This window comes from Temnothorax americanus, unplaced genomic scaffold (assembly GCF_048541705.1).
Source record: "Temnothorax americanus isolate GAGA-0224 unplaced genomic scaffold, ASM4854170v1 Scaffold2, whole genome shotgun sequence".
NCBI lineage: Eukaryota > Metazoa > Arthropoda > Insecta > Hymenoptera > Formicidae > Temnothorax > Temnothorax americanus.
In genome coordinates, this window is record NW_027509338.1 from 8,295,712 (window position 1) to 8,322,174 (window position 26,463).

Here is a 26,463-nt window from a genome sequence, read left to right on the forward strand (position 1 = left end):
GGCCTAATTTCTCACGTACAAAGGGGCCCACTCCCCGGAATACGCCTGCCTCGGCCTAAGGCCGGTTTACGCGTTTCTATTTTTATTAATACGCCAAGCGTCGTGCCGCTTTTCCGACTAGACGAATCTTCGACCCGCGTAATCGCGTGGCCTCCGCTCCGAAATATCGCTCTCTGATGTTGCGACGTTTCCCTCTCCGGCCGCGTGCACACGCGCACGTTATACTCTCCACGAGTCGTCTAGATGTCGGCGAGCAGCAATTCCCCTTTGATGTCTTTCGTCCGTTTCTCTTTTCTTCGTCCGTCTCTTCCGACTTTCTCTCCCATCCTTTTTCTCTCATTCTCTTTTACTCCTCCACGCTCGCTCTCATTGCTCGTAATGATTACGCTGCACCACCGCGTCCGCACGCGTGTGTGCTTCTTTATGGCTGATCGGCCTGACGGCCGACATATATTGCGCAAAGGGCACCTCGCGATAAAGTATATGTGCTTGAGAAGCGGTAGAACCATTCACCGCATCGCAGACTATCGGTTATCTTTAACGACGAGTTTAAACAGTGAAAGTTGTTCACAAGAAAATCATATAAAATTCATGACTAATGTAATTAGTCATAAAAATTTGTAGGATTTCAATTATACAATAAAGTGTAATTTAATTATTAAATACGGTAATGCAAATTTTTTGCAAATCGGAAAAACGAGGCTTTTCCCTCCCCCCATCATTCTCATTCTTTGCGAGTCCATGCATGAATTTTCACCAGACTTTCTCTCAATCCTTAACAAAGACCTTATTTCGCCATCGTCGGCCATGCAGTGAACTTTTCGGGGACGGCAGGCTCCGAATAATTTCGGAGCGCCGCGCCGGGTCAGATAGAGAAAAGGATCGTCGTTTTGTTTCGACGTTCCGAAAACGTCCAACGCAGCGCTCCAACGAGCCGGAAATTGGACGAGTTCGAAAACAGAGGCCGGAAAAGAAAGAAGATGTCCTTCGTTTCGGCATTTCGCTTATATGTCTTCTCCTAGCGGCGAAAATCAAACGAACGATTCGAACTGGATTGTTCGAGATTGCCTAATTCCACTCTAGAAAGTTATGCGGATAATCTGGCTGTGGAAAGGGCATTGTGCCCAGCAGAGAAAAAAAAATGAGTGACATCCGATGAAATCTGAATAACAAGCCCCGGGCATCGAATAAGAATCGTAGGAGGACTATTTGAACCGACAATAGTAATGGATACATTTAATCCAATTGGTACGGAGGGCCAGAGAGATCCTCTCGACAATGACCTGATCGTACCTGAGTGGTATCGCGACAATGTCGGGAAATATTGGATAGGCGTGGCGGGGGTTCGTTCGGCCCAAGTAGACCGACACGCTTAACCAATTTCGTGAAGAATGGTTCCTAAATTTGCTTAAAATTAGGCCTTCCTAAGGGATGCTTGAGCCCCTCCTCAGCTCGGACTCCTGCTCTGCTTCGTATCATGACGCAAAAGTGGAGCTGAGTTCACGAAATAATAACGTGTTACCTAACAATAGACAGACGCAGTCCCGTAGAGATAGAGATTGGAATAAACGTAGGATGTAACATGTTACGACGAACCCCCACGGTGGTCCAATAAAAATACCGCACGACGTCGAAAGATGCGATTCTCTCGCCGGACGTGTACGTACGCCGTCATCCCGCCGCGTAACGGTGAAACCTACGATGATCGATCGCGCCGATTGATCGCGCCGGTGCCGATCGCGAGGAGGCTGCTCGCTTTGTTCTCCGTTACTTACATCGATAATCCTGACGCTCGAATGCAATATCCCAACTACGCGGAGGGCGGTTATAAGAGGAGGAAGCCAGCAACTTCTCTCGCTGGCACAGCAACGACGGTGCAGCCACTAAACACGGCGTCCGAGAGCTCCATCGGGAAAGAAAGAGAGAGTTAGACGCTTTACCCATTCGCCGTCTCTCTCTCTCTCTCTCTCTCTCTCTCTCTCTCTCTCTCTCTCTCTCTCTCTCTTTCTCTCTTTCTCTTCGGAGCTAACAAGAGGATTCACCATTCACCTGTCACCGGCCCGCGGAGGGCGGTTAGTTATAGTTTATTTATCGTTTCCACGTAGGCTGGTGTTTGAGATACGTTTACACCGGCCGCCGCTCGTATGTTCACCCTTTCTTTCGGTGTGGGTACGGCGCCGGCGTGTGTGGTCCGGCGCATACCATATGGCCGGGCAACTATAGTCCCGATCGGACCGATCCATGTACAGCCGATCGGCGGACAATAGTTGGGCCGTAGACGCGGGACGCCCAGTAGATGTCTTAACCAGATCGCCTAAGCGGCGCATGCGTTCGTCCGATGGCTCTTACGCACGATACCACCATGGAGACTTGGTAATTTTCGTAGATTTCAGGGTAGGCGTAACCACACGTAGCCGCCACGCGTGTTTCATTTCCCCTTCGCCTGCCTACCCCGCGTTAAAGCCCGTCTCTGTTGCCTTATTCGTATAGTGCGGTTAGCGTTGTTATCTTTGTTCTCCCTGGCGCTAACGGTGCGCGTTCCGTTGGTCACCCTCCAGCGTATCAACCTCATGGACGACGGTTATTGTGAGGTCGATTTACTCCATTCTCTCCTCGACTCATTGACGAATCTCATTTGTTTCTCGGGGCGAAATGCTTAGGTAGATAAAAGCATGGACAAGACATCGGTGATAAGTTTCTTTTATCACAAAATGTTTTACTGAAACAATAAATCTCGAACATAGAGAAATTTGATTGTTCTCGTAAACAAAACTTGTTGGAATTGTAAATCGAATGCCATGACGAAATTTGCCGGTATAATATTATTCGTGTTGAAGTAATTATATATAATATTCGGAATAATTCTGTGGGCAAGGGTTGGGACCACGAGTTTTAACGGTATGTAAACATTAGGATTTATCTAACACGTAATCTCGGAAAAGGCAACAGTCGAAAGCCGAGAAGAATTTTCGATATGCCGAGATGCATCCCGAGGGAGAGAGTAGCTGGGATCGAAGTCGACCGGGGATGAATTCCGATTCTACCTGGATATCATAGCTAAGCATTTGACACGTGATGACAGCTTATGGCGCCACGAACCCCCTGGAGTTTCTTCGCTCCACGGGGGGCTTATCTTCGAACCGAGGGATTCTTTTGTTTCAATCTCATTAACGTGTCGCCAAACCTTCCTCCAACTGCTCGGGGACGTTGCCTGCCGTCAATGATTGGCCTGGCCAAGTCAGATCCTCTGCTATTGTTGCCTGGTTGTTCCGTTTGGGTGTTTGTATTTCCAATAAACACGAGCCATTGGCACGCCCGGTCGACAATAGAGCTGTGGATTGTGCTTTGTGTAACATCTTAGCACATCTAATGGCACTATATTATCATACATTACGTAAACGACATCGCATTCCTTTTATCAAAACATGAGTCATACATCAATATTTTGTTGTAGCAAATGCGTTTATATTTTTCATATTATTCACGAAATATAAAATCTATTAATTTCATATACATATAAAATGTTTTGTGTGTTTATGTTTTTCCTATATATATTTTTAACAAAATATTAAATCTATTAATTCCACATGTATATGTGTATAGATGGAATTAATAGATTTAATATTTTGTTAATTATATATGAAAAATGTAAACACAAATAAAACATTTTATATGTATACATCGTTTTTTATATCCCTTCAAATCTTCGCGAACGAAAATTTCAATATCTTGTACCATACTCTAATTCGCTGGATAAAGCATCAATAAACTATTGCCGAGCACCGCTGATCGAGCATCACTGTCTCAAGTCTTCGTTATCAAGTCCCGTCGCCCTAACATTCTTACGTCCAGTCGGTACTCGACTCTACTTCCATGATATCCACAGAAGATATTTGCGATCCACTGCGCGAGTTTTCGAGGAGAAACAGCGTCGTTACGCGAACATTTCTTTCGCCGACGAGCAAGCCGGTGCTCTTTCACCGCCTCCTCTGTCCTCTCCGAGGTTCATCAGCGTAACTTCGATTGTCAGCCGGGACGTCCCACTGGCTGAAGTGTTTATCGGCACGACGAGCGGTCGGGGTTCCGGCTACAAGTCCATGTTACAAGCGCCGGTGCTTGTCCATCGTGTCGTACCGGCAAATCACCGAATCTCCTCTCTCTCCGGCAGGACATCGTGGAATCCGTACTATTCCCCGGCCGTTCGGGTTGTACGCCGGCATTCGGAGTTCGGAGGAATCTCCGCCGCGACTTCGATTCGATACCGTCGCGGCGGCGTGGCGCGCGGCCTGTCTCCGAAAAGTGAAGGATTCTGGCCTCGGCATGCCGTGTTCGGTCGCCGAATGACGAATCCGGAATCGATCGGCCGACTCGCAAAACATGGTGTCGCGGTGTGGACGTCGTCGACCGAACCGGACCGTTGTTTATTGCACAAACGAAGATGTCCGACAATGTAGCGCGCGCGCGCGTAACATTACTTTATTTTCTCTACGTTGGGGGAATTACCAACGTCGATTGTGTCGAGCGGACAAGAATTTTAAATATTACTGTTCCATTTCATTTGCTTGCCGGCGATGTGATTGACAAGACGTACACACCATTCCTACCTCCACGTGCTCTACGTGCGCCGCTTTCTCGCCAATCACGGTCGATTCCGAGGCGGCGGGAAAAGTGGTCGCGGCGTGGCACGGCGATCGAGTTGGCTTCGTTCTCTAGGTGGTCCAATAATAAGACAATAAGTTAGGCGCACTCGGATGAGACCGGCGGTATCAGTGTGGGATCGAAATGCAGGACGAGAACGAGCGCGCGCGCGCGAGGGAACGAGGGAGAAGAGATCGTCCCGAGCCCATGCCGAAGCGAACGAAGCGAGTGAACGGTATGCCGAGAGTGGCGCCAGGATTTCTCCTCGCCTCTTTCCCCGGACTTCTGCCCTCTCTTCTTTTCCCTATTCGACCTCTCTGTCTCTCCCCCTAGCCTGTAGTCTCTCTTTCTCTCTCCTTCTCTTTCCCCATCCCTCCGCCTTTCGTCCATTATCCTGTGGTAACGGCCTAACGCTATCTTCCTCGTCGTCGCACTCTCAGAGGGAGAAGAGCCGTCGATCCAATTCTCTCCGTAGCCTCTTGGGAGAGCCGTTTCGACCACGGGAACAGAAATTAATAATCTCGACGAAGAGGTACACTCCTCTAACTGGCTGCATTCCTCTCGTTAAGGACGGGAATCCGCGTGAAACGCCGCCGTGGATTCCGATTCTTATGTAGCCGGCGTCAGTTCCTTTCAAGAGTGACTATAATTAAAGAGGATTCGTCGTAAAGGGGACTTTTAACGATTGGACCTTCGAGCGGCGTTTCGCCGGGCATCGATGGAATATCGATGGCACCGTTCTCGCTTTTTAGAGAGGCAGCGTCGAATTTTTTCATCAATTTAAAGTCCCCCTCCCCCCCCCGTTTATAGCGCCGCGTTTATGAATCCTCTTTACATATCCGGCGTGACGCGGTTGATCTGAATTCGCGCTCGGCGACGGACGATGAATTTGCAAAATCGCGCGGATGCGCATTGGGAGTCAAAGGGTATTTTTTTTTCAACGCCTCTTCGTCTCTTTTTCATAAATTAATTAACATCCCGCTTTCGCAAACACTTTTCGAATGGTCTTGGAGCAATTAATAGCCGACCGGCGATCCACGGACGATTTCTTCGACTCACCGCGGAAATCGGCAGGCGGAACGAAGCTGAGGAGAGACAACGATGAAAAAAGAAAAAGGATGTTACAACGAAGCAGAAAGAGATAGACAATATATCGCGGGAAGAAAGAGAGAAAGAGAAAGAGAGAGAGACAGAGACAGAGAGAGAAAGAGGCGGGCGGACAAGAAAGGGAAACGGGATCCAGAAGGAAAGACCGATCGAGCGAGCATTATACGACTGGACATTTCGGGCATTTTTACGAAAGGGACGCGCAGGAACGCGTGTTCTATTAGCTAAGACAAAAGAGCGGCGCCTAGGCGGGGGCCCCTGGAAACGGGCCCCGAAACTGTCCGACGGCGTTTATTTATGCGTCGAACCGCGGAAAAAGATGTAAGTCCCCGAGCCTGCTACATTCCTGCCTTCGATCCAGCACGCTCCGACAGGAATATTATCTCCCGGGGATATATAATCGACGTGTCCTCGAGGTCGTAAGGACGCATTTTTGTGCGCGCGGAGAAAGGAATAGGTTTCGCGCGCGTGCACTATTAACCCCGCGATCGCTTATCTGCCATGCCGGGTGAAAAGACATGCACGCGAAAACGGCACGGAACGTAACAGGATCGCGTTAGGGCGGTTAATCGCGATAAACCTGTTAATTATGAAGTATTAGTCGGTGAGGAAGAAAAATAATAATCGACCGGGGAATGAATTTGAATCTGACGGAACAAAATATAATACTCCGTGATGTTATTAAATTTCGCGATTTAATTACAAGTCCATCAAAGAAATCGCAGCTGAAGAAATATTTAGCATACGTGAGACAATACACGTATATTTCAACATTTGTAAAATTTCCATTTCAATAGCACGAGAAATGTAAAATGACTGGCTTGTTAATTACAAAGTGAGATAATTGGCTCTCGAGACATGAGAAATCACCGACCACAAACAAACTTCCGTCAGGTATCGTTGATTCCTCCGAGATACAATTTAATTTGAGCGATCCCTTCGCGCTTATATTTTTTCGTAATGCACTTTTTCCGGTTTCATTAATACAAATCGGTCGGAGTTCGGAGTAAAAGCGAGCGAGGGGGAAGATTCCTTTTTGTCGTCGATCACGGACGCACAGTAGCGTGCAACGACTTCCAATTCATGACGGCGCGACGGCACTACACGAACGTTACGTGCTTTCGCGCCAATTATAATTATCAGTATTTCCACGGAGCGGCACGCAAAAATCGCCTCGAAACGCGGCTGCAATGTTCACGGTGCATTTCTGCGCTCGCTTTCAAAAGCCACAACTAAACAATGCCTCGTTAATAGTAGCAATAACATTTAAACGCTCGGCAACGCATATCGAGTGGATAATGAAAAAAAATCGCTTTGGATAATGAAAAAAAATCACTTTACACTCACGCCCTACTTGAAAATGCATTTTAATATTAACCGCCAATATTCGATATTACAAGAAGCGAGTAAAATTACGAGAACCGTCATAAAATAAAATTCACGCAAAAATTGATGGTTCGTTACTGTTTTTTGAAACTCTTACATGTTTTGTTTATTATCATAGCGCGATTAATGACAGATATACGTGTATATATGAGCTGAAAAATTAATTATTAATTTCAGACATATAGTCTACAAATTGCTAAGATATGCTACGAAAGTTATAACCACTACATGTTTTCATATTTTACTACCACTGTGTTATTAATGGCAGATACATGATATGAGCCGAAAAAAAGAATTATTAAATTCAGGCATAGCATACAAATTGCTAAGATATACTTAGAAAGTCATAATACCACTACATGTAAAATCGCGTTAATATGTTATATGCAACGGACAAACATATGTTTCTCAATTTAAAACGTGTACCGAATACCACTCGTCTGGCTTTTAAATCTCGTCTCGCCCGGGCTTATCAGCGATCACGGTGGTGCGAATGACAAATGTCCGGCGTGTCTTGTGCCACGGTCGTCGTTATTCGATCAAAATGCAAAGCACAGCGTTGGCGAATGTCTTCTTCGTGTCCGAACACGAAATCATTTCATTCCGTTCCTCCGATCGTTTTTCTCCTTTTTCCCCTCTTTTTTTTTCTTCACCGTGCAAACACCATCGTTTCGAGTGTCTCGCGACGGTATCGCACGACCTGAAACGGACGAAGCCAATTCGCTTATCTCGACTATAGGACTTGATAAATTAATCGGCATTAAGGCAGATAAGGGAGGAGGCGCTGCGCCATCTGATACGTCGGAATTGTGTCGATGTATCAGGCCTAAAAACGGTCTCGGTCGTCGGCTAGAGCGCGTCGTTGACGTCACGCGGGTGGACCCGGTGCTCAGTTGCCGCGGTAGATCGTCGGTGAGATCATCAATACAGTATCTATTCGTTCATCTGCGCATACCGGCGCCGCGCGGTGCTGGAATATCGGTTAATCTTCCCTCCCTCGACAGATGATACGTCACTCGAGGGACCGAGTTCGCAGAAGTCTCGGCGACGGATTTAATTAGCGCAAAACGATAACGCACTCGCAACATGTGTACTCCGATCAACTACGCGACGCGTTGCTCGGCGAGCTCGCTCTTGCTCGTAAATCCGGAGAATCGGCACTGTTACGTCGTCGGCACTAAAATTTTACTTCCTCCTAACAGTTTTCCGTGGCTCTCGCGAAAGGGCATAAATCTCGCGGCGGTACGGATCCCAGCGAAAGTAGCGCAAGCGCAATTAATTCCGTGCCCTCTACGCGATTTACAACTCGCGCGATGATTTACCGCGCTTCGAGAGAGGCGAAGCGTCGAGACGCTTATATATTCTCGCGGGACGCGAGACGTTTCGCTGTTCGCAGCGAGAAAAATTTTAACGGCGCCGTAAACATCGCTCCCGCAATCTATAGTTGCCGTCACGGGAAATACTTAGAAACGTAAAATATAAAATATTACGACGGAACTATACACGCGAACTCTTAAAATATACGCAACTGTCATCGATGCGTTGACGAATTTAGCGAATTAATTTCAAAATACTGTGTACCTATATGTTATCGAGAAAATATAATAACGAAATTAATATCTCGCATTATTTCTCATTTATATCCTATTCTCTTTTTCTGGATTTTTTTCGTTGCTGACTAAACAAAATCGTACGACTTGACTCATGACGGACGTGCAATAAATAGATGCATCGGCGCGATGAAGAAGCTTTACGTCTCCATAATGCGAGCTCGAACGCACGTTAAACGCGGGGAGAGAGCGGAGCGGACGCGAGTGAACGAGCGAGCGAGCAAGCGACCGTAGTCGCGATATAGTCGAGTTTATAACGCAAAATTAATAGAGCTTATCCCGTGCCGCTCGTGCCGGCGCGGCCTTTTGGCAATTTATCATGGGATTACGGTGCAAATACGTCAACCAAGGGTCGAACCTTCCGAGGCGCTCCCTTCGCCCCTCGTGTCGTAGGGCACGGCGCCGTTGCGCGATTCCCTTACCCCTCGACCCGCTCGCGTCATGGGCGCAGCAATCACTTCCTGTGTCAATAAACACAGCTCTTCCCGTTGGCTCACCCCTAATTCGAGCCAGCACCCAAGGGGATCGGCGAACCGACAACACCCTTTCTCCCTAATGTTCCTTCCTGAATTTTACAGTCTTTTCTTTCTTTGATCCCGCGACATTGATTCCTCCTCGCCGCTCGCCGTCCGTCGCCAGCGCAGTTTCCCTTATTCTCCGAAATAGTATTGTCCGATCCTGCTCTCGAATGATGTAACCCGATCATGTAACTTCGCGCTAAGAAAATTGATTCTGTATACCTACTCGTCGAGAAATCTTTTACTAGTCGGTAATTCTATGATCACTATGTTTCTGACGAATCTTGCAACCGTCTTGTTTCCAGGATCAACTGATTTAAATGAATTTAATTACGTATCATAATCGAGTAAGGAATTAACGAATAGAGATAATAAGTAAATCTCGACAAGATCTTTCGTCGACGAATGTAGGATACTCGATAAATAGAATTGAGACAGAAGATTTCGCGCTGGATCGGAAGTCGGCGGGTCAGACATTTATTATTCCGACGTAATATCAAATGCTCGCCGGCGCCTATGACGAGTCGACGGCGAGTTGCGAGTTGGGGATGCGTTATATACCGGCACGCGCACCACTTTCGCATTATCCATTATTCCCGTCGGCATTACAATGACAATGACCGCAATAACGATCGCGTCGAGATCGGAAGAGACGCGAGAGATGCGGGGCCGACACGTGGGGTGAGAGCATACGCACACGTCGGTCGGCGCGTCGCGCCGGCCGACAGCTCGGAAAATTGCTAACAAATAATACTGCCGGGGATAACGATACGGGGTGTCGTTGTCTCCGACCCTACGGCCAGATCGCTCGTCCTTTTTGCGCACAATCACCCGTGAGATTCCGGCCGATTCTGCTTGGGACGCGCCGGCGCCGCTCGCCGCGTTCGGTTCGGAAACAGCACAATCATTACATCACGGTACGCGCAAAAAATACGCGAGATGAGAAAGCGTATAGGCTTCAATAAAACGACATTATCTATTTAAATATTCTTATAACGATAGATAATCATGCGACGCGACTTTGCAATTTATTGCCGTCAAACCAATTTGCAAAATACATATTGCGGTGGAAATTATGTCGCGTGATGCGTGAGCGATAAAACTCGATGTGTAAATGTCTCTCGCATTGTCGATAAATAATACACCCTATATGCGCGTTGAAATAATTACACCGAACTTCGATCGAAGAGCGACCGAGGGAATGTCTCGCTTCATAAATTCGATCGTTAAAACATCGAGGAATTATCCGCGACATATCGGCCGACATATAAGTACGAACGGCGTACGACAGATATATGTATATAAAGATATAAGTGCAGCTCGGCTCACTTCCAGCCGTGCGAACTGCAATTCGATCCACTCTGGACGTATAATCAGGTATGCAAATGCCGGATGCGCGTGCGTGCACGTGTGTGCGCACGCCGGCGTGTCCAAATAACGCGTAACTGTCAATATCGCGAGCAGCTTTTGCGCGCGGTCGACGAGCAATGTGCGACATTGAAAGAGAAACGATTTTGCATTTTAGGATACTTGCAACTCGAAATACCTCAATCAAGCGTGCATTTGGAGCGTTATATCTACATAGATATCACTTATCTATGTAGATTTATATAAAGAACTTCTGTAATGTGTGATTTTTTTATTCGCTTGGATAGGTTTACTTCAATCAGGCGAGCACAATTGAGCGTTAACAATAAAAATTAGCAATTTTTTTGCCAAGAGTAGATATTCATTGCACGATGTCAAATCGTACCATTATGCTTCAGCTTTCCAATTACAACATTTACAACAGTTTACAATTACAACAGTTCCATAACAACGCTCGTAATCGAGCGCCTAATGCACGGCCTTGAGCTCGCGCGTTCCCGTGCGTCTCGCGTGGGTAATTTGCAACATCGTTACCACCTCTCTCTCAGCATCTCTCTCAGGAAGTTTCTCGTAATTCTGCAACGCGGTGTACGAGAGCCGCGGCGCGGCGTTTCCAGAGCTCGCGCAACACTCGGCCGCGCTTTATTACCGCCCCGAGCTAAACCTACCGCGGATTTAAACACCGTCACACCGGCAACTAATCTTCTCAGCGACAGCTCCTTTTCGTTAAAACGAGAGCCGACAGTTTCGCGCTTAATGTAACCTGGAATCTTACTCTCCGACATTTGGCTTCCGATAGCGCAATGAGATTTAGAGTCTAACTTTAAAAATTCTTCATTGCTAATCTATTTATATTATATTATCCTAAAATAATCATTTAGATATATAATAACTTATCCAATTTGATATCCAATCATTGATCATCATTGCTCTCGCCTGAGTGAACAAGAATTATTCTTAACATATATCTACTGTACAATTTTGGTCTTCCATGTAAATATGTCTTACACGTTCGGCGTTATCATTTAGCATCGTGTATCATCGTGTTTGACCCCCGCGCGCGCGCGGCAACGTTTAATTCCCCCTTCACTTCCACAGACCGGTTGCGGCTGGTAAAGCCAATAATTCCTATCATCCGGAAGAAGCCGCTCTCGGCCGGTTCGATCTCTTAACGCGCGATGCTACCCCTATCGAGACAGTTGGGAGAGGGTTGGTCCACGTCCGATGGAAGCCACGTTTCGATACACGCATACGAAGATGAGAGAGAGGAGGGGAGCGACCGACAGATCTGTCAGGAGGGCATAAATCAATGGACGGCTCCTGGATTGCCCTGGGAGAGAGCGTGTTGCGTTTCTACGGACAGATAGAGCCGATGTGCTTTATTATGCCGGACACAATTGCGTGTTGCCTAAGCCACGTGACCGGCAACTTCCGGCCGACGCTTGGGTTCCGCTTCACGATGTCCTCGCGCGCGCACGTCTCCCCTGGTCGATTCGCCATTCTCCTCCCTCTTCCCCCCGGGGTTCTGCTTCTTTCCCTCCCGGCGTTGACGATGCAATCGGTGACAATGATCGTCGCGTGTCAGATCCACGGCGATTCAAACGTGACGTTTACAAACTTCGACTGTAATCTACGGTCTCGCGAAACGCGTACAGTTAGATATAAAGATACAAAGAATGAAATATAAACGGGGAAAATTAATCTACAATCATACTAATTGGAATATCAGATCCTCCGAGATTGTATCATCTTCCAATATAAAATCCCATAGATTGTCGGTTACTTCGACCATTGTCCGTAACTTCAACAATGGTGCGAGAGCCGCGTGCCTTTTCAGCACACGGCCGAGCGTACGTAGGCGAGCAAAAAAGGACTTTCGCGTAATAAAGAGATCCGAGGGAGTATGGTGTGCCGAATCGATTGGTCACGGTGTTCTCATGTTAATGCCGCGACGGTTCTGCTTCGGTTTTCCATTGGCGCACGTTGGGGGAGCCCGCTCCGGGTCGCCAGCACCAGCGTGGCGAATTCTCGGGTTTATCGTCGGGGTGTGTAGCCACTGTGACCACTAAAACCGACGGTCTGAACCGGGGCGGGAACGAAGACGGCGCGCGAGAGACGGCCGTAAGGGGGAGAAAGATCCGCTCTCTCGCGTCATGGGAATCATAAAACGTCCCGGATAGGTCTAACTAACGAATACCACCGCGATAGATACGCGATAGAGAGCGCCTGTTCTACTCTAATTATATCTTATTTTGCGTAGGCGTTGCCTATAGTGCGCGGATCTATAATATCGAAGAGTATCGGAAACATTATGCTGAAGTAAGATGATAGCGTACAAATGATATACTATTAAATCACGCATATGATGAGCATCATTCTTACCGCAAGTCGAGAGATAGCGTGGGCATATCCGCGCAATAAGAATGACTCGCAGCAGCGGTGAAGGTATTCGCGAAACTCAATCTCAGTGTGGTATACAATTATAATTAAATGCGTATTACTAATTAGGGTGATTATCTTTGTGCGTCGCTTATTACGCGCCGATACATTACTGCGAAGACTGAGAATGTGCGACGATTACTTTGCCAGCGTGATTAAATAAAAAATCACGCGACACACTTTAATTATAACGAATCCATTTTTCAAAGCAGTTTGTCCATTAATAATTACTGGAAATGGCTACTGCAGGTGTAACGCTTGTACCAATTTTGCTTCATATGTTTCAAATGCTCACCGAGTATAAATATTCATACTAATATATTGCTTCAAATCGCAAGCGTCGTTTGATATAAAAAAGTTAATCAAGGAAATCTACAATTACATACAAATTGTGGCAACAAGTTATTCGATGACATAATTTTTGCACAACTTATGCAATTTGCATTCTACGACCTCTTTATTCCTAGCTGAAATAAAAACGGGATAAAAATAGATGAAAGAAATGTCAAACATTTACCAATCACGTACAAGTTTTAAACAAATTGAATTAAAGGTTAAAATCAAAGAATTATTTCAAAAGTTAATGAGATCAGGTACTTGCTGCGACATAACGCGAAAATAGGGAATATTTTAATTCCCATGCGCGTGCCGCGTTTCCGCGATTGCGAGTGAGAAAGGCATTTCCTCCGCATTGCCGCCGGCCGCGAACACCGACGAGAGGAAGAGTTCGCGGCTTCCATCCCCTCGATCTGAGATCTCGAGAATGCTGAGATCCAGCGTCGTACCCCGCGGTGGCCCGACTCCGACACGGTGGTCCAGGTCAACAAATCATAATCGTGCCCGTGACCAGGTAACGAGGAAAGGTCTGAATGCCTACGCGAGGTTCGGCGCTGTTTCGCGGCGAGCAAACGTGGTCAAAGCCGATGCGAACGCGAAGGAACGAGACGTCGGGGCGCCGCGCGGCGTCGAGCCCCGCTGCGAGATCACCGAGGTCCGCCGCGAGCGTGAAGAGATGCGGAGGGTACGGGAGAAAGGCGAGGAAGGGGATGGGAGGGCAGTACGGGTGATGGTCATGAGCGAGAACAAGAGCAAGAACAAAAGAGGCAGTAGATTGTACCGGGTAACGTGGCGCACGGAGCGTCCGGGGTCCACGCTCTGTCGCGCCGCGACAAGGTGGTCCACGGGCTTTGACTTACGAACGTCGGGTCCCGCACGAATACCCTCGATTTATGAAGCGCACGAATTAAATATTGCGGTCCTAGACCGGCGAAGCGCGCGCCCGGCATCGGCGTCACTGCAGGTCCACGAGGCCCGCAGCAGCGTGTCGTAGGCCCTCCAGTGGTTAAGCTAATAATCATTTCAATTTACAAGTGGATTATTTGGTTGGAAATTAGCTTATATACAATCGGAATTGCTATCTAAACGCTCGGTCGTAGCGCATCAACTATTCACCCATTATCCCTATCAGGATATTCGACCATCTGCCGCGCTCCGGGGCACCTCGGTATCAGTCGGTGGTGCGCAGCATCTCTAACGAGCCGTAACGATATGCATTTTGAAAATCCGGAAGATCGATGAAAAGAGAGTCGTGTGTGAGTGCGCTGTGCGCGCGCGTAAAAGATGCCCCGAAGGTCGGCGGCGGGCAGCTGGCCCCCACGATGGAACGGGAGGACCTCCTCATTAGCCATGCATGCGCCTAAAACCAATTCTAGTTCTCTTCGCTCTTCGTGTGCGAGGGCTAACGAGACGTCTATATTATTATACCGCGGCTAAATGGAGAGAGAGAGAGGAAGAGAGAGAGAAAGAGAGGGGAGGGAGAGGGAGAAAGAGAGAGAGAGAGAGAGAGAGAGAGAGAGAGAGAGAGAGAGAGAGAGAGAGAGAGAGAGAGAGAGAGAGAGAGAGAAGGAGTGAGCCAGGCGCGCAACGCGTCGGGGCCCTCGCTCGAAAACCGAATAGGATGGGTTACGTCGGATATTAGCCGCGGGGGCCCCTCTCTCTCCCGTGAGGGGCCCTCTCGGGAGATAAAGACGAGGAGAGCCACTCGGAGCTGCGGACCACCGTGAAAGAAGGGAGTACTCCCGGCCGGCAGCTCCTCCTTATCCTTCTTCTCTCGTGCTTCCCTCTATCCCACTCCCTCTCTCGCCTCGTCTCTCCCTCGCGCGCCCGCTTCTATCCGCGAGTGGTGGCTTTTCTTGCCCTTCGAGGGCCCCGGACCGCCAATAACCGCAAACACCGTAATTCCCTACAGCACCTACCATACGCATTACATCGGTTATTTGCCCCCTAACCAGGTGGAATTTATTGCGGGGAAATGTCAGTTCCCTGGCGCGGCCGCTCGCCACCCTGTGCGATCGACCGATGCGGCTGCACATTGCACGCTGCTGCACGCTGGCTTAGCTTGTGTGCCCCGACCGTTAGATCCTTGGCTGTCACAGAAGATGGCTGCTGACCCGACGACATCGTAGAGACCGTGAAAAATGTCGTATCGGTTATGAATAAAATCCGAGAATTGCACACCGTTCTATACAAATCGACTTATTTGGAAACGATGAAGAGATTCGTATGCGAAAGATTGGCGTCCTGCTTGTTTGCGAATGCGGCCGCGTTCCATTATCAAACAAAATCATAAAGAAGCAGCCGACGACGATGCTCGATTGACTTAATTTGAGAAAGTCGCGCGAGCATTCGCGCTAAAGATGCCTCAGAGATGCATTCTCGTCCTAAATGTTTTATTATAGCGTCTGGCAGTCAACTGCGGCCGCAGTTGCGCGAGATTAATGAACGACAGGCAACTAATGAAGCGATAATTCTCCTCGCGGCAAAAACCCGACCATCTCGAAATCTGAATGTTCGATCCGTCGCAACTTATCTCGACGTGGTGGATCCCGCGAGGAAAAAACGTGGGACGCTATCGGCGGCATTAACATCTCGATCGCGCGTACTTTCGGAACGGCGACGGTGTTCCGGGAATCCGATGATAGGCGCAATTCGTGAGTTCCTCGCCGTGGGTTTTTGCCATATAGAAAAACAGGTTTCAATCCGGATGGAAGGTGGCGTCATTCGTCGCGATTGCACCTGCACGGCAGGTGCTCGGTTGGGCTCACGAGCTACTCACGGTGATTATTAAGCGTCTAATCGCTAATCTCAGAGATTATCCTCGAAACGCGGAGTAATGATCTTTCGAGCGATTACCATAGCAACGATCAATTTTCGAGTCGCGTGACGTTGTCGACACCATAACATCAATCGTTGCTCTTTCTCAGACTGCAATTTTTTTCCTTTTTCCTTCTATCATACAGTTTTGTAACGTTATGTTAGAGGTAAAGTGGCAATACTCACAGTTTATTAGTCGCGCGAAGTCTTATCCTGGTTTCCGCTAATCTTGTCGTCTCTCAGACTCTATAATCAAACTAGAGTTTCCCACGATCAGATCACGAAGGCAGAAAATCTGATCGTCATTCTTCGAAAGGTTGATGGGCGCGAATCGCGTTCGCCAAGGAAGAGAGGCAGGAATGGAGCAAAAAATTTTGTGAGGTTTACGTGGTCCCATCGTGAAACGTGTCGACGCAATGGCTTTCGCTTTAATAATTAAAAGCGGCAATTGTCACGTAAAAATAATATTTGTTATCGCGTTTCCATTTCGTTTTTTTTTTTACGATCCCCGCCACGACAACAATTCGTCCAATTATCGATTCAAAAGGAAATTGATAACGTTGACACTCAAATTTCGTTCGATAAGATTAACATAAACTCAATTCCACCGGCTGCAACCGTACAAACAATCGATTATCCTCGTGACGACTATCTTACGTTTTAATTGTTCTCCATCATCCACGTAAATCTCAATTAAAACTGAATTATCTCATCGCCGTTGGTGAGAAGCAACTCGAAGGCCGCGTTCGACGTAAGAAAGACCTCGCAGCATCTCCGGTCGTGAGAAGGAAGAGAATTCTTCCCGATTCCGCGAGAATGATTCTTCCACCAGCCTACTACTACCCGAGCTCGATACTCCACGAGAACTCTCAAGGTGCCTCCTTCCCTTTTTTCTTTCCATTTATTTTTCCCACCTACCACCCCCTTCTCCTTTTTATCCACTTCAAACCGCTACCGTATCTTTCGAGTATCCGAATCTGCGGCCAACACTTTCAACTTTCAAGTGTCTATATATAGTTCTTATATTCTATTTTTTTACGAGTCGTTATCGGGGAAAAAACTTTCTGCGCGACCAATCACGCGTCAGCTAATTTTTTAATTGTGATTGGTTCAACGCTAAGATATCGAACAACGAACTTTCAACGTTCGGTTCGCACGGAATCGCTTAGCTGAGACGCGTTTAACAGGGATACCGCTTAAATTCGCCCGGGATCAGGATGACTCTGCATTATCGCTGATTCCAAGCCAGCCACGGGATTTCCATGTCCGGACTTGGAACCCACCACCGCCATCAGCATCGGGATGAGACCCCACAGCTCGATTTAGCATAGATTAAAGTCGCGCATACGCTCTGCGAAGCGAGACCGCGAGCGTCTACGGGCCGGATGAGAGGAGCGGAGCGGAGGTAGAGGAAGAAGATTGGGTTAGATAAAAATCGAGTCGATCCACGAATCTCCTCCACCTTTACGAGGTAAGGCACTAGGAAAGACATCGCGGATGAAGGGGGGAGAGAGAGAGACGAGATCTGCTGAATACAAACTGCTGCGAGTGGAAAGAATCCGAATAGTTTCGTCATAATCTTTTATGAATTGATTGGAATTGGGCGATTTATTCGGAAAGCTTCGAAATCAGAATTGCAAAATCACGAATGAAGGAATTATGCACATCCCTTGCAGTTCTCTAAATTTTTTTGATTACACCACAGAAGTTCTCTTTCTTTTTTTAGATGCGTCTCTTGATTTATAAAAAAAAATTTTTAAAGCAGCGGAACACGCTTTTCGTTGTAAAAGCACAAACAACGTTCGAAAATTCGTAGCCAATTCCAATTCCGCCTTTACACTGTGTCCAAGTGGTACAGCGAAGTGGCATTGCGGGCGAGGTTGGCAGCGAATTTTGGCGCCCGGCCAGGTTCGTCGAGAGGATTTACGTCTATTTAATTTTATGGCGTTTGACGGTCGGTACCGGAGATAGAACCGGTCTACGAGATAGTCGACGTTATTCGGCCTACAACGAACGCTTTGTTCTTCGGGTGCATCTCTTTGTATACAAATAGCTAGAATGGCAATTGAAACGTCATTATTTTTCCGTCTAAGTCTAAAACGACTTACGGTACCAACCGCATATTCAATTTTAATTAACACAACGCTCAGATCAGTGATAAGTTTGATGTCACGAAAAAAAGTTCAATTTTCTTTGGAACTCATCGAAAGCAATATGCATAATATTATTTCGCCCTCTTTTAAATTTGCACATTGATAATTAGAGATAAAATGGCACGTCAATGTTTGCAACTTATAGTACTAGCAAATTTGCCTTGACGGTGATTAATTCGAAAGTGCTCCGTAGATTGTTGAGAGTATAATCTCGCAGCACCTACGTGTTCCTCGTATATTAATCAAGCCTACTGTAATCCTAACGTGTCATCTACATCTCCTTTTGCGTGCATTTCCACTAGCAGCAGCCTTGTCATCATAATTAAGGACCGCTACGTGCACTTAAGGTGTTATGGATCTGTGCACGATATTTATTACGAAAGTATTTTGGCGGGGTAACTTAAATATTCACCATCAAAGGCACGCGCGGCATTTTGGAAAATAATTGTGTTCCACTTTGATATCAAAAGCTATTCTTCATTTTGTCACAATGTGCCACCTTAACGCCCAATCTATAACGCCTTTCTATATTATAGGGAACGCCAGAGTTTCTTTATTTAATCTGCAATCTACAGAATGAGAATGTACGGGAGTACTCGACGAAATAAAAAACTTTGAACCTTTTCCATTCTCAGACATCATAAGCAAATCGATATCTACTCCAGAACTAAATGATAACGCGCGTTATCGCAATCTCTATGCAATAGATTTCGCGGCGAGATGCGTAAGAAGACGCTTGGCTCATCTCGCCAGGTGTCACGCCGACGCGTATTCTCGAGCCATCGCGCACGGCGGGCACGAAGCCACCGCGGAGAGACATCTCGGCTAATTGCGGCATCGCTCACCGAGTTTATATTATATATCCTTTCTCTGCGTACCGTCATTCTTATCGCGCCGCGCGGCGAGAGAAGGGACACGGGACGCGGGATCCACTCCTGGCTACTATACCTCGCCGCTCTTGGTATGTGGTACCAAGAAGCGCGTCCTTAATTCACGACGATCGCTCAACGTTGCGACTCGCCGTCGAAATAATAAATAACACGCGCATACGCTGCGTGACGCAAAAATCTCCGCGGGCTTGTTCTGTAACTTATTAAAGCGTGGCTCGCGGTTGCATTTCGCGACTTCAACTCCTCACAATTATTTTTTGATAGTCTCAGATAGCGCCACGCAAGAGAGCTCGACTTGTAACGGATAATATCTTTGCGGAATTGTCGCGATGGCGCAACGCGCAAACTTCGTTACCACCGGGGAAAACCGTAATGCAAAAAGCTATGGAGGAAGATGACAGAAAATGACTTGGCGTATTACCGCGAAATAGGTCTTTAGAGTTCTTGCATCGCCGGGGATAAATTATCCAGACGAACGCACGCGTAACGTCCACAGATGCAGAAACGAGGCGAATGAAGAGAGCACGGGATTCATTTTACGCGAATCGTTCTTCCGAGGGCAGTAATACGTCGCCGCGGCGGTCCTGCGTCGGAAGATTAAAAGTTCCGAAGGCAGTGTCACGCGCTATGATCAACCCCGAATTTCCGGGACGGTGCGCCTGGCCGTTCCAATTACTTTCCTGTCTTTCTCACCGTTCCTCTCTCTTTCTCTGTCTCCCTTTCGCTTTCTCTCTCTCTCTCTCTCTCTCTCTCTCTCTCTCTCTCTCTCTCTCTCTCTCTCTCTCTCTCTCTCTCTTCCTTTCGCGTCTTCTTCTCGCAGCGACTGCTGTTCCTTCGCCGCGAACTCACGTTGCCGCCTTTACCAGGTTCGTAGCGAGCAACCCGACCGAAGATCCCTGACGTCTTCCTCCGCGGGGTGTAATAAAAAGAAACCACCCACTGCGCGCTCAGCGACGAAATATACACCGATGCAATGCGCGTGAGTGATATACCGGTGCGCGCGTGTGCATGCACGAGAGTATCGCCAAGATTGCTGCCGAGGCCGGGAACCACCCTCCGGACAAGTAACGAAATTAAATTCAAATATAATCAAATAAAATCTAAAATTTAAATCCTCTTTGCCCGCGCGCGCGGTGCTGCGCGCGTTGGATACGTATACATCTCCTTCTCTTTCTGTCCCCGTCTCTCTCTCTCTCTCTCTCTCTCTCTCTCTCTCTCTCTCTCTCTTTCTCTCTGATCCACGCAAAATTTAGTAGCTGCCACACCGCATCCGTATTCCTCCTTTTCTCTTTCTCGCCGGTCTTCTCCCCTACGGGGACCACCCCCTGAATTCGAGCCGAGATTTAGCGGGTCAAACCGCGGGGGTTGATCCGCGAGAGTCGAGAAAACGGCGATGCGCGAGGAAGGGTGGCTGATTGAGAACATTGTTTTGTTTGTTCGGCCGACGCCGCCGTAGCTCCGCGACGCGACAGCCTCGGATGAAAAAGGGGCGGAAGAGATAGATGCGTTTTACACTGACGCTGTAACTCATCGCTCATCGATCTTTACGGGGGCTCTTGAGGCTCTCTGAACGTTTAATCGGTAATGATTCTAATCAAATCGTCGTCTGAAGTTTTTACGACAAAAATTAAATTACTTTTTGCGTTTAAAGTCACAAAGAGCTTGTTCGTATTAACTGCACATGATTCTTTTCTTATTATTCCTTTTTTATAAAACATACATTTTTTAAATAAAAAATAAATAATAGAAAAATCGTGTAAAAATGTTCGTGAAATAATATTGTTATACAATATATAAATAAAAGAACTACTGGAATTAGTAAAAAATTAAAATTGATCAGAATTGATTAGTTTTCTTACATCTGTCAGGCTTCAAGTTTGATAAATATGCCTGACCGAATATTTGAAATTAACATTTTATTCAACGTTATACTGTCTAAAAAACACATATTAAAAAAAAAAAGTGTTGCTTTCTTTACAATCGCTGAAAGTGTCATTACTCTTAATTACATCGTCTCCGTACTCACGTGTTAAGCAATTCGCGTTTTACGTTCTCCAAGCAATTTTCCTCCCGCAACGGAAGGGAGAGAAGCGAAACACGATACGTTTCCTAAGTTCGCCCGACGCGAAGCAAGCGAATCAATTAGTCGCGCTCGTCGTTTGGAGTGTCCGATCGATCGAAAGATTCTCATCTAGGATGCGTCTCGTCCCTCTATACATGTCCGCCCCTGGCGGTGACGACTATTCCGCTACGGGGTAGCTCGGCTGTGTATACCGCCGTCGCCGCGCCGTTGGTTGGGGGAGGGTGTCATTCTGTGTCAACCACAGCGCCCTCTGACGATGACACCGCGGAACGCGAAAGGGGATGAAACTGGCTGCGTATAACTCGAGCTGGCCTCGGCAACCGAGCTAGTTGCAGGGTTTACTTTGCCCGTACACTCCTCCATTCTCCTTTATACATCGCGTGAGTATATGTGTATACGGGCGCGCGCTCAGGGGTATATGTGTGCGTTCGTGAATGCTTGTGTTGTACCTTAGCATGCACGCGCGCGCGCACACACTACGCACACAAACGAAAACACATATACGCGCGACAATGTGGGAAACGCGCCTAAAGCCTCCACCACCGAGTCGTCGGCTCAAAGCGAGGGGGTTGGTTGGTCTTATTTGGAGACAAAGTGGATCGGATTAGAGATACAGATTTCAATTTGTTTGCCCCTTTCGACCCGCGCGCGCAGACCCACCCCACCCTCAGAAGCGAAAAGTTATCGGGTATATATTCGGGTCCCGACTTCCACCGAGGGTAAACGCAACGGATCTCTGCCCCGGATGGACTCACAGAACGAACGGACGTTTGTCGTCAGTTAAGTCACTCCGCCCCGATGTAAACGCTCGCGACAAACGCCGATAACGTATCTCTCTACCTCGAAAACGCTTTTCCTCACAGCAACGGCAATAACGTTTGATCGCAGGTCTATTTTATTTGCAGCTGTTTGCAGGAGTATTTTATTTGCGCGCACACGCGCGCGCGCGCGGTTGTTCTTTCCATCACTCTCCTCGTAAAGTAGTGAAGATACAATTGATTACGCTGCGTTAATTATCGTACATTATCTCTTGAGCTATTTTGTTTGATATTAGCGAAAAATATCATTACGCGGATAACGATTTATGTCAGTTGAGACCGGTAAGTTTTTTAAGCGTAAAATAACTTGGCAAACGTTTACGGAAAAGCCACGAGCTCATTTATATCCACTATCGTAAAGAGAGGAAGACATAATAGATGATAAAAAGGAAATCTCCTTCTCTTGCATTTTGAATTATAGTGTCGATTTTGTAGATTTTATTTTTAATCATACGGTGGTTATACGATAATACACGAAGTAAGAGAGAGAAACGGAGGAGGGATTACACACACTCTTGAAAGCATTGTCGGAAGTCAGATCTCCGCAGTCTGCGCCATTTCCTTTGAACTCTTTTTTTTCGGTAACGCAAGAGCTAATTAATTTCTCTCTCTTCAATCCCCCGTCCCCATCCCTCATCGCGATACGACTCCACCACCGCGCATCGCCTGCTCCCTCTGGTGCTATTTATTTTTCTGGAAGTGTATAGATGAAAAGGGGCGGGAATAAAAGAGAGAGGGATGCGACCAGTAAATACAGATGAAACGAAAGCATATTTTGGATGTAAAGAAGAGGTGAAAAAGAGTTTGCGAATCCATTTCGCAAAGAAATAAAATACCTCGATAAGTGTAACTTTCATTATCTTTCAGGTACTACTTAATCTTAACGCCGTAAAAGATAACTAATGCACTAAAGTTAACGTTCTACACGCCACATATGCATATAAATGGCACATTGATTCTACTAAAGATACAAATGAGCAAGCACGTAACGCCGCGCAAACAGCCGCGCGATTTCTTATCGCGTTACAACGAAAAATGATAGTTTACGAGTTTGTATCTCATTTTTCGCACGACGTAACTTCGTTACGTGCACGCGGTGGGTCTCGCAATTAAAGTAACTCGAAACTAATTGCGAGCGCGAATCAAAAAAATCGTACGAACGAGCCAAACATGCGGCGCCTCTTATCGGCGTGACCGCGCGCGCTTAGATACGAGCAACGTACAGTGTATAGTCTTTCTGCACACCGGGCCAACTTTACGGTATCGTACAGCATGGCGCGGCACAAATGCATACATCTGATATCACACATAGTCGCGATTTCACGAGGCCCCACGGTCCCTCCTTCCCTTCCCTACCCCGTTCCTCCCCGCGTTGCGCAATCGCAAATGGAAATTCGTGACGAGCTTCTCGGGCGCGCGGCACGAGTCGCAATTATCGGTGAGAAACACGAAGTGGATAATTGGAACGCTTGCTAATTAGAATACTCCCGCTATACGACCACCTGTGCAATAATGGGGCTTTGATACAAAACCGTGTACTCTCGAGAAACGACAATCGCCCGCGACGCGGCGAATTCTACGCCGCCGGTCGAAATCTCAGTTATAATTTAGTATTCGTCCTCAATACGTCGAATATCGCGATGTGTATACCGCGTAAGAGAAGACGAAGTCTCTTGGAGTCGCTGATTGTGCCGTACATTAAATATTTGCGCACCTATCCAAAGCGTAAAAAGGAACTTTCAGTTTGCACATCTATATATTTGCGAATTTTATCATATATAAATTTCGTAAAATTATGTATATAGTAATCAATTAATTCGAACGAGATAGATAAGTAATTAGTATGTCATTAATTAATGTCTAATGCTGGATATGTTTAAGACACGATCTGCGAAATCAATGGCGAACTACATTCAAGCGTTTGCCGACGGAAAGATAAATTCCTCTTAGTCCGGATGAAAAATGATTTTTTGATATTCTCTTACGATAACCAGATTAAAATACTATCAAACTTACTTTGAATCAATCCATACAGTTCCGATTAAGTTTAATCAAATCTATTTTAAAAAAATACCAAAAGTACATCATAAAATTAAGCACCAGAAACAAAGAAATGATAGTCGACGTTACGGACTATCCGTTGCGAATGCTCGAGACTCATCCGATTCGTAACCACGCGTGCTTTCATTGTCGAAATCGGACAGTCGGATTGCGAAAAAATAAATTCTCCCGGAGCAAAGAACGAGGAAGAAATCGCGAATTTAATTTTGAAGTTAGCCACAACTTGCCGTACGAGCCCGCAGAGGGCTCCAGCTCTCATCTGACGGTCGCAGAGCACCAAAAAAAATCTGGCGGAGTCTGGCACGGTACGGTAGACGAGAGAGAAAGGACGGAGGGGGGGAGGAGCACGGCCGGAGCACGAGAGCGAGACGGGAGCAGCGAGAGGTAGGCGAGGGAACCGGGCACTCGAGGGAGAAGAGGAATCAGGCTGGTTGCAGAGGTGTGGCTATGTGAGCGTACCAGAGTGGTTCTTCTGGTTTCTGGTTGGCTCCAGGCCGACGGGAGGCCTAACCGACACTGGAAACCGGGCTCGGTCGCCGGACTTCTTTCAGTACTTTTTGCCGTGGCGCGTCTCATGGCCAGTCGTAGGTGTCAGAATGCGCCTCGCTCGCCTCGGCCGAGAGACGTCGAAGGGGTTGGTAGGACGGAAGAGGGAAAGGAAGGCGGGTAGGGGACCACACGCGGGGGTTAAGGGACCCGAGGAAAGAGAGTTACCGTGGAATTACTCCGACTATTGAGATCGGCAGATAGTCCCGAAGAAATCATAGCGGCCACCCACGTCTCCGATTATGGTTACCGTGCGCGTCCCTCGTGCGCTCGCTCATCGATTCGCAAGAATATACCAGAACGCGGCCGGAATCGTCGCGAAAGCACGGAAAGCACGCGGATTAATTGCCGGGCAGGAATGGATTTCCGACGCAGCCGAAAGCGTTTTTTCCGTATATCGACGATTGCCTACCGTCGACTCGCTTCTCGAATGGCAATCGTAATTGGCGACTGGTTTCGACGCCAAACGAATATATCCGCCCTTGCGATGAATTCCGGGTGCGAGGAGAAATTTCGATAAAGTGGAGCGTAATCGGAAGAGAAAATAATACCGATAGATAGCAATATATATCAGTGATATTATTTTTTCGGCAATATATAAAATCTGTTGTAAATATATGTATGTACGCGTAAGAGCATAAAAGATATTTTTTAAATATAGTATAAAATAAAAATAAAAATAACTTTGTATTGTAAAATTTATTCCGATATTTTTCCTAATATTTAAAGATTGTGTCTGATGTACATATATAATAATATTTTAACGCATTATGACATAATTTAAACACAATCGATATAATACTTTGTCAGCTTCATTCAATCGCGGTAATAACGAAACATTATAATTTCATATTTGTCGTGAGTAAATATATAAAATTTACTCATTAAAATATATCTCGTGATATTAATTCTAGCACTTCGGAGTTTAATTTTATTAAAACTCAACGTATTATTATTGTATCTTTTTCATGACTATTGTTCACTTATGTATTCGATTTTATTTATTTACTCCGTGGATACCTCCAATCACGGTATTGCTGATTTAAAAATAAGTCACATCAACGATTCGCTTATACATCTTACATGTTGAGAAAGATTGCAAGTGTTAACGGCCATGGTAATTATCTGTGAAATGCCCCACATTCGCTACTTACGTCCGTTTTGACGCGAGATGCGTTGAAATTTATTAAACGTCGACACCGTACGCGGATACGTTTCGCAGATGTACACGTGGTTTCTCCGCGCGGACTGACAGCTCACCCATCAGAGATGACAGTCTAACCATAAGCGAAATTATGGTGATCCGTCGGAAATTCACAGTCCGACTGAGAGACCCTCGTGAAATGCGATCGTTCGCGACAGATTATTATTTCTACGCGAATGCGTTTCACTTCTATGTATGCGTACACTTAGTTTCCCTAATTCCCTTAATTTTCAACGCTGAATAAATTCGCGATTATATTCCCCCGTTGAGAACTGTAGGGGAAAAATCGACTACAAATTTGCCAGAAAAAGGACGACTATACGACTACGCCTGATGTGCCTCGTATCCGATGCATTTTCCCATATCTAATTTATGACGATAATTGCGAGTAACGGTAGCGGTACAAAAATAGAGACGCGGAAAAGAACACACGGTAGAGAGTAAGAAAATTACAGCTTTCCACGGAACGGGTCGCATCGCCGAGATTGA

At 46.7% G+C, this 26,463-nt stretch overlaps 1 long non-coding RNA gene across 2 annotated transcripts in view; it reads left to right on the forward strand.

Moving 5' to 3' along the window:
- LOC143896803 (uncharacterized) overlaps positions 1-26,463 on the forward strand; it is a 216,227-nt gene that overhangs the window by 158,740 nt on the left and 31,024 nt on the right. The window lies entirely within an intron of this gene.